The sequence below is a fragment of the Fragaria vesca genome, linkage group LG2, assembly GCF_000184155.1.
Source record: "Fragaria vesca subsp. vesca linkage group LG2, FraVesHawaii_1.0, whole genome shotgun sequence".
Lineage (NCBI taxonomy): Eukaryota > Viridiplantae > Streptophyta > Magnoliopsida > Rosales > Rosaceae > Fragaria > Fragaria vesca.
In genome coordinates, this window is record NC_020492.1 from 24,675,521 (window position 1) to 24,684,287 (window position 8,767).

General features: G+C 35.8%; 1 pseudogene; it reads right to left on the minus strand.

Moving 5' to 3' along the window:
- Positions 1-956: 956 nt before the first annotated feature.
- The window catches only part of LOC101307668, a 13,678-nt pseudogene continuing 5,867 nt past the window's right edge, over positions 957-8,767 (minus strand).

The window sequence follows — 8,767 nt, forward strand, 5'->3', positions numbered from 1 at the left end:
AAAGAATATGTTTTCTACAAACTTATATTTTCGTATATAATTAAATATCACTTTGTAAAATTTGATCACAGTATTAGTTATTCATGAAAAATGCTTCAGTTTAGGCTTTTGAATCACTTAAAAAGGTTTGAAAATGAACAAGTTATGGCTAATCAAACTTCCAAACTAATAAACTCGCTAAAAATCCATTACAACTACCACAATTTCAAAAATTCATATCTCACTCATTTCTTAACTTTTTTCTACAAACTTTATATCAAATTGAAGCTTAGGACCTATACTTCAAATCCGGAAAGTTTCAGAAACAACGGTAAAATATAAAGCACGTAAAGACTTAGACATCAAGTGCACGTTTGGTACCCAGTACTGCATTACACCTCCTTAATTCTAAGCCATATCCTGGACTAGTGTGGATTGCCTTAAATTGTACTAATACTGGGCCACGTTTGGTGTTGCATGGGATTAGGAAAAAAAGTTATAAATTAGAGATGTCTCATGTTTGGTGATGCATTGGACTGGACTACTTAACAATCACATCTAACAATCTTGGTCATTGAAATTTTGACATGAAATAAAATTAAAATATAAAAAATAAAAAATAAAAAACTGACATGAACTACACAGAACAAGTACCTCAAATATGAATATGCATTTTTAACAACTAATAGAAACAAGTGAAAGAAATATGCAGAATCCAAAAGAAATATGCAGAAACCTGTGAAAGAAATATGCAAAATCTCCAAAAGAACATAGAAGCTGAGTTGAAGACCCGAGAAGATAGAGAAGAACATGCCAATTTGCAAATGGAATACTTTTTCTAACAGGACTTGTGGCCTCAAACCCCAAAGTCCAAATCTATCTCTTCACACCCAAAGATCCGAAACACATAAATAATAAAAACTGATATATCAGAAAACTTATTCTTCCCAAGAAATGACTCTAGAAGCTGAGAAATCCTAAGAAATGTGCTTGGTAAGCTGTATATTAGATTGAACAGAATTTCAATAAAAATTGCAAGCAAACGCTCATCCATGAATGGTTGATGGTAAATAATATCAAGTGTTCCATCAATTGGTGTATATTTCAATAGAATGGAATATTAGAACAAGCTAGAGCAGAGCAGTGTTATACTATTACACTAGTCTCGAATAACCTGAATTGTTGAATTGATAATGAACAGAAAATGGTATGTTTACCTGAGCCATTCGCACCAAGGAATCATACACAGCAGTGTCACCATGAGGATGGAATTTTCCTAGAACCTCCCCCACAACTCTAGCACATTTCACAAATGGTTTTCGCGACGAAAGCCTCAATTCATACGTTGCATACCTGTTTAGTTTCCGAAAATTAAACCACAAAAGTCAGGAAGCAGCCTAATGAGGAATTCAAAGCTTTTCTAAACAGCGGCTTACAAAATACGACAGTGGACGGGCTTAAGACCGTCGCGAATGTCCAGCAGGGCACAGCCGAACAGCACAGACATAGCATAGGCCATGTAGGCATCAGTGGCCTCCTTGTGGAGCTCAACACGAACGATTCGCTTGTCCGAGTCCTTGACCAAGACGCTCCCATTCCCATTTTGCCCCTCGCCGGCGCCTTCGAGGAGGCCGCCGTCTTCACTGGGTGTCGCTTTGATGGGTCCAAGTACGAGTACTAGAGGAGGAGGAAGCAGAGAGGAACCGAAGGACGGAGAGGGAGTGGAACAAAGAGGAGTTGTGGAGGAGGCGATGCAATAGAGAGATTAGTGAGGTCTTAGCTAAGGTTCCCTTTTCGGAGTACCCACGCAAACATTGGCTAAGGAGGTGAAATCAGAAAACAGGTCCAAGTTAAGCCCATTAATATTAAGTACCGAGAGAGACCAAACATGGGATTAGCCTTGATTCACTCCTTATTTAACACTGGCTTAGGTAATACCAGGTACCAAAAGTACCCCAAAGGTAATATAAAGGATATCAGCTTTCTGCACTGCTACTATTTTTCACCATTTCTGGACTCTTTGACTTCGAACTAGATTTATATGACTTAACTCATTGGATTCCTTACGAAAAATTCTTCGACATGGACTCCTCACTTGCCTAATTTGGACATAAATTGAATAACATATGAAAATGACAAGTTGACGGTTCTTTAGACAAGGATTTCCCTCATTATGGGAAAATGTGACTACTAATTCTTTGACTACTAAGTAATATTTTCTGTTTATTTAATTTAAAATACATTTACTTTATTGCACATTTAATTTCAAGTTTATTAAATTGCTTATCTTGTGCATACCTTGAGTTATTGACAATTTTTTAAGTATATTCATGTATGGTTATATACTTTGTTGGTCTTGAAGTAATTGTCTTACTTACTAAAGTTTGCTATATTTTGTTGATGTAATTATATTTGGAGATGTGAAGCCGGGTGATTAGTACTACCATGTGCTTAAGTGAATTACTGATAAAAGTGTTTTGTGATTTGTGGAGTTAGCCTGGGCCTTAGTCCCTACAGATAATGCACTATTATACTCATAGGAAGAAAGTGTCGACCTTTATATATACTCTGGTATTGTCCTCGATATGCTGCGACTTATCCGTGCTTTAGTATAGTGGACCTAGCGCATGATCTTTGTGATTTATTACCAGTTTCCTAAACATTCACATGGATGAATTTATTCACTCTTGTATGTGTGTGTGTGTGCGCGCGCGCATAAATAAAAATCGGTATGAACAAATAAAAAAATTGATTCTTGGTATATTTTTAATTAGTTGTGTTTATTTCTGGTTTCTTATAAGACACATTATTATAAGAATGTAAGTTGTACTTACTAAGTCTGTGTTACTCATGATGCTACACCTTCTTGTTTTCAGGTAATGAATAGATGCTTGGGGAATGGGATGAACCTACTAAATAAAAGAACGTTTTCTATTGCTATTTTGAGAATAAATGTAATATCTTATATACTCTTGCTAAAACTCTCGTATTGTAAAATATTTGGTATTGTAAGATATTAATGTTTTCGCTTTCTAATTAAAGTATTATTCAGGCATATATATTTCTTCTTCTAATAAATTATTCAAGAAAATTTTATTTTTTTTAACTCACGCCGCAAATTCGGGCATCATATTGTCATATAATATTGGTCTCGGTTTGGGGGCGTGACAAGTTGACTTTGAATTTTTTTTCTTTAAAAAAAGGTCTACTCATACAATTAATAATATATCCAACCACATGAACTTATAGGGTTCAATTGTAATCAACATAGTCTAGTGAAATTTACACACCCTAAATTACAATTCACACACCCTGACCCACTTTTAATTGATGAAATGTCAAAAAAGAATCTATAGATCTTCTAATGTAGTACACCACCATCATTTAAAAGACAATGGTACTTAATTTTGACATTTCATCAATTAAATATGGGATAAGGTGTGTAGATTGTAATTTAGGATGTGAAAATTTGACCTTCCTATACCAAAGTCCAAAACCATTAGTATATATGTAGAGCTCCCCATTACATCAACAACGAGAAAATATTAACGTTAAACAAAGAATCATTGAAAATGACACCAACATGACACACCCACTCAACTAACGGCACCAAACCCTCAAACAAAGAGGAGGAACAACTAAACCCAACCAACACAAACCAAAAAGACTATAAAATAAAAAATAAAAAAAATAAAAAAACAAAATACAAAATACAAAACCCTAAACCTGGGCCAAAAAAGAGCCCAAGCCCACCAACGAATATCATACCAAAGGACATATTCGAGTATTGCCCTTCCTCACCTGACCCAAGAACTGTTGCTGCAACACCACCCACCACCATGGCCACCTTTGCATCACCGAATCAGACCTTGACACACATTCCTTAGCTTCTCTCATCGTATCGCCAAAAGGCCATCCCCGATACACTAGAAAAGAGCCGAAATAGGAAACATTCGGGTCGAATCAGTTCCTTATCGTCCTTCATCCCGTCTAACCCTCCGAACGTCTCACACCACCAACTCAACCCAACAAGAATTCGCCCGATCCATTCCCACTCCATGGCCGCTCAAAGCAATCGTCTCCTTGTAATGAGAAAGGCTGAGAACAACCCTCTAAAAACCCATCCTCCAAGTCCATTGACAATCAAACTCGCAACCACACCTATCAGACACCGACATGGGCAAAGACCGTCATTAGCGTCTAAAACCAATTGTCTACCTCGATGATAAGACACTATTGGAAAAAGACACTTAAGAGACGGAACGATTTTGTAGCTTAAGAAGGAAAATTCGTCTCCTAAGATCTTAGGCAACAAAACCTCCGTCGGCTAAGTTCCATTGGCAAAGTGTCGTCAGGTAGGTAATTAGACGATGGACAATGATATTCTGTCTTAGGCCTAAGAAGCCCTTAGCCGACGAAATAAGTTTCGTCTCCTTAGTTCTTCAGCGACGGAACCTTTTTCGTCTCCTAAGTTCTTAGGCGACGAAGGTTAAAATATTTAAAATAATTAATATTTGTTTAGAATAATTTAAAATTAATTAATAATTTCATTTCATTTATGAAATTAAATTAATTAAAACATTTTAGTTTCATTTTTATTTTCTTTTAGTTTATTTTTTCTTTTTCTGTTCTTTTATTCCCACACCAAACACCACCATGCGCTGCCGCCACTGACCTCTACCCACAAAACCCACCACCGTCACTGCCGGCGCCCGTCCATCACAAAATAAACCCATAATTACATTCACAATTCCCTCCACAACTCCCTGATTTCATTCACATCTCCTCACAATTTCATTCACCCCTCTCACAATTCTAATCTGGATTCTGTCCCAGTCTTCTCCCTCCGATCCTACGCCGCCACGTACCACCATATCGTGAATCTGAAACCGAGCCTGAACCACAACAAACTCACATACACCCATATAAATTTACAATAAATACATAGATTCAATATGAAGATAAACACGGATCCGTACATTACCTCGCTCGTCGACAACGTTGAGGGAGTAGAGAACGATTTGGTGGCAGGTTCGACTCTAGGAGGCGGCGGAGTTGAGTTGAAGGAGTTGGACGGAGGGTTCGGGTTCGGGTACGGGCAATTCAGAGAGGGAGGGTGGATCTGGTGGAAAGGAAGAAAGTGAGGGCTGGGTGATGGTGAGGGAAAAGAAGAAGTAGTTGAGGGTGACTGAGTTCTGAAGAAGAAGAAGTCAAAGGTCTCTATGTGGGAGAGAGAGAACAGGGAAGAGGGGGAAGAAGAACATGAAGTGGGAAGGAGAGAGTGAAAGTATAAAATGATAAAATAAAGGCTTTGAAATTTTCAAAAAATTTGATTTAAAAAATCATCTAAAATGATTAATTATTCATATATGCCTATCTTTATATACTATATTATCAATTAAGTCATTATTTATTTTCCTCCATTTTCAAGGCACTCAAGCCTTGATCATGAATGGATCTTATCGTCCTTGGTAGATCCTAGCAATATTCATAAGTCGCTTCCTGCAAGGCCGAATACCATCTGGATCTTCTTTTGTTAGCCAGTTCGAGAGGCCGTCTACGATGACCCCATTTGTCCAACTTGAGAAGCCAACCGTTGTAATCTTTGTGTCTATTTGAATTCAACATGAGATATCTCAATGGAGATACTAATAGAAGAACATTCGTCGAATTCAAAGTCGGCATTGGATTGCCATAAAGAGGCAACGAGAGGTAGACACAATCAATATGTTTGGTGTAGGAGTCGTGCAAGACATAAACCCAAGCCATCACAGCTAGGGTTTAGTAGAGAGAGGCAGAGAGCCATGTTTCGGCGTACTTATCTGATCAATCGAAGTACATGGAACACCAATTAAAATTAGGTAATGTTGTGGCGTGTTAATGTTTTCGAAATCAAAACATCTCTGTACAGTCCAAATTCCCAACAATGACTAGGATTGACCCTGTTACGAATCCAATCTGGTCAGTGAATCTATAGCTTTTCACTCTTTCGAATCGTATGAAAAAAGTAAGAATGATGATTTCGAGAGCGTTTGGATACCCACTACGATTAGGTTTTGAGATAAAAAAAATGGTGGTTCAAGTGGGAGGGAATTCAAGTTTTCACTCAATTCTGATTACATTTAGGTGAAATGTCCTTTATGCCCTTTTTTCGAGGGCTATGTGTGCAACATGTGACCAAATAGATGACAACATGACGAAATATGGCCTCCGGCCTCATATCGGTAGCGAAAATCAAGTGTGTGTATCAAAATGGTAGCTTTTAAAAGAGAAGGCTTAAAAAACCGACTAGCGAGGCAATGGAGATACAGGCTGGTAGGAAATAGGCGGTTGAGGCACAAGAGAGGCCCAAAACCCCTAAAAGATGGCTAAGCAATATGCTACAGAACTTCAAGTTATGAAGTTGGAAGTTGAACAACTATATTGTAATCATATATTTTTAATTATGATTATTATTTATTTATTTTTGAATAGAAATAGATAATTTCATTACTTATCCATGACCAGAAGGCACGTACATCCACTAGCGACTACACCAAAAATATTCCAACTCAAGCGAACAAAACCAATTGACATGTACCCGTGTTACAATCATATGTGCTCGAAATAGCCTGATCAATAGAAGCTAAGAACTAATACCCTATCCCTCTTTGAAAAGTAAATCAAGTCGCCTAGAGACCGCAATTAGAATGTAACTAAGATATACTAAGGAATTAGAGGAGTAGAGCTTAACTCCTATGGTAGGCAAGCATGCAAGAAAGCCTGTAGCTAGATCGATCCACTAAAATTGGGTGAAAAAACCCCTAAATCTCCGAAGAGTTTGAGAGGGACACAACCCAACAAATGTGAGCCCTAGCCCATATGAATTCCAATAGACTCGAGCAAAGCCCAATCCAAAGCAAAACGGTAAGTCTAAACCATATCACCACCATCTTCACACTCCAGTCGTCGACCTGCTACCAGCCACCATATATAATTGCTGCCACCACCCCGAAATCTCTCTGATTTGTCTATCCAAATTAGAGTTGAACCGTGTCGCTACAACCATCCACCCACGAAGCCACATCGCCACCGTCAAATTTGAAATTCTGAGTCCACCATCGTCACACCAAATTTTGTTCGCCCACTTACAATACCTAAAATAATTTTTTTTCAATTCTACTTTGTTCACCCTACATTCTCTTCTCACCCCTACATATATTTTTTCAATTTCAGATTTGCTTTGTTCACCCTACATTCTTTTCTCACCCCACATATATATTTTTTTAAAATTTTAAATTTATTTTATTCACTCATTTGCAATATACACAATATCAAATGACCATTACTTGATAAAAGATCCGACGCCGATGAAAAAAAAAACAAATCGGATATAAGTGCGCGACTAGACATAGAAATTTACATACAAAATTGACATGGGAAATAATAAGTGAAAGGATAGACAAAACTTCGACAAAGAAAAAAAGAGATGAGAAAAGAAGAAATAAAAATAGTTCATCTCATCTTTAGGTTGAGTGCTAGCGTCTTCAGATTCCATAGAACGACCAAATATGATATGATAAATTATGGGTTAGTGTTTATAAAATACGTGTTCATCCAAAACAAAAAGATAAATAAAGAAGGAAAAAATTGAGAAAATTAGATAAAAACCAAAAATACTATACCTCTTTTAAGATAAACTCATACATATTTTTCTTTCATTTTACACCCACTCCACATAAGCAAACTTACTACACAGAGCATATGTCTATAATTAATAGTTTTTTTTCATTTTTTAGTTTCTCTGATTTTCCCTTCAAACGATATAAAGTTAAATTTGGTATCTTTCTCAATTTTAGCATCAATTTGAAACTCAAATATTAAGCTAAAATTTAGTTGGATTTAATTTTATCGTAATCAATTGCATTCTTTAATTTTTTTACCTTGTTATTACTAACTTGAGTGTATATATATATATATGTTATATATAGAAGTATGTCATTTGTAATAGAATGATTCTTTTCATTCCTAAGCTCACATTGGTGTCTCTTTACATAGTCAAAAAATGTCTAATTGTAAAGTACACGTTCTTGTTCTTTGATTAATTTTCTTCTTTTTAGGTATATTATTATATCATTTCTCATCCTGATCGAGAGAACATTTACATTTCTAATGTACCTATTAAGTAGGACATGATATGATAATATACCTAAAAAGAAGAAACCCAAAATTGGGTTTAGGGTATAGGGTTAAGGTGTAGGGTTAAGGTATAGGGTTTAGAGTATAGGGCTAGGGTATAGGTTTAGGGTATAGGGCATACGGTAACACTATAAAATTTTTCCTTTTACTCTAACAATCAGATATCTTATTTATATTATATTTTACTTTATGTATAGATCATAGAATGTATTCATTTCACCTAGATTTTTTCTATAAAAATAAAGAAAACCGCATGATTCTTGCAAATTGATTGAAAAATGTCAGTGTTAAAAGAAAAACTCATAATTAAAGTATTTAAGAAAACATCAATTAAGCTTATTTATTATGTGTATATGTTATAGTTGAATGGTGGCAATTGTGTAAAATTTAGAAAAAATAGAACATAATATGTATCATAATTGATATATTTTAGATGTCTATCAGAAAGGAATATTATGTGGGTTTTATTTAAAACCACTCTTCAAAATTAGGTGTATATGAAAATCCCTCAAAAAAATTTGTAATATGTAACAACTTATTGTCCCTTGCTATTTTTTCACATCAGTGTAATAGTTTAGTCTTTTAGTAAATCAACAACGTGTATGATGAG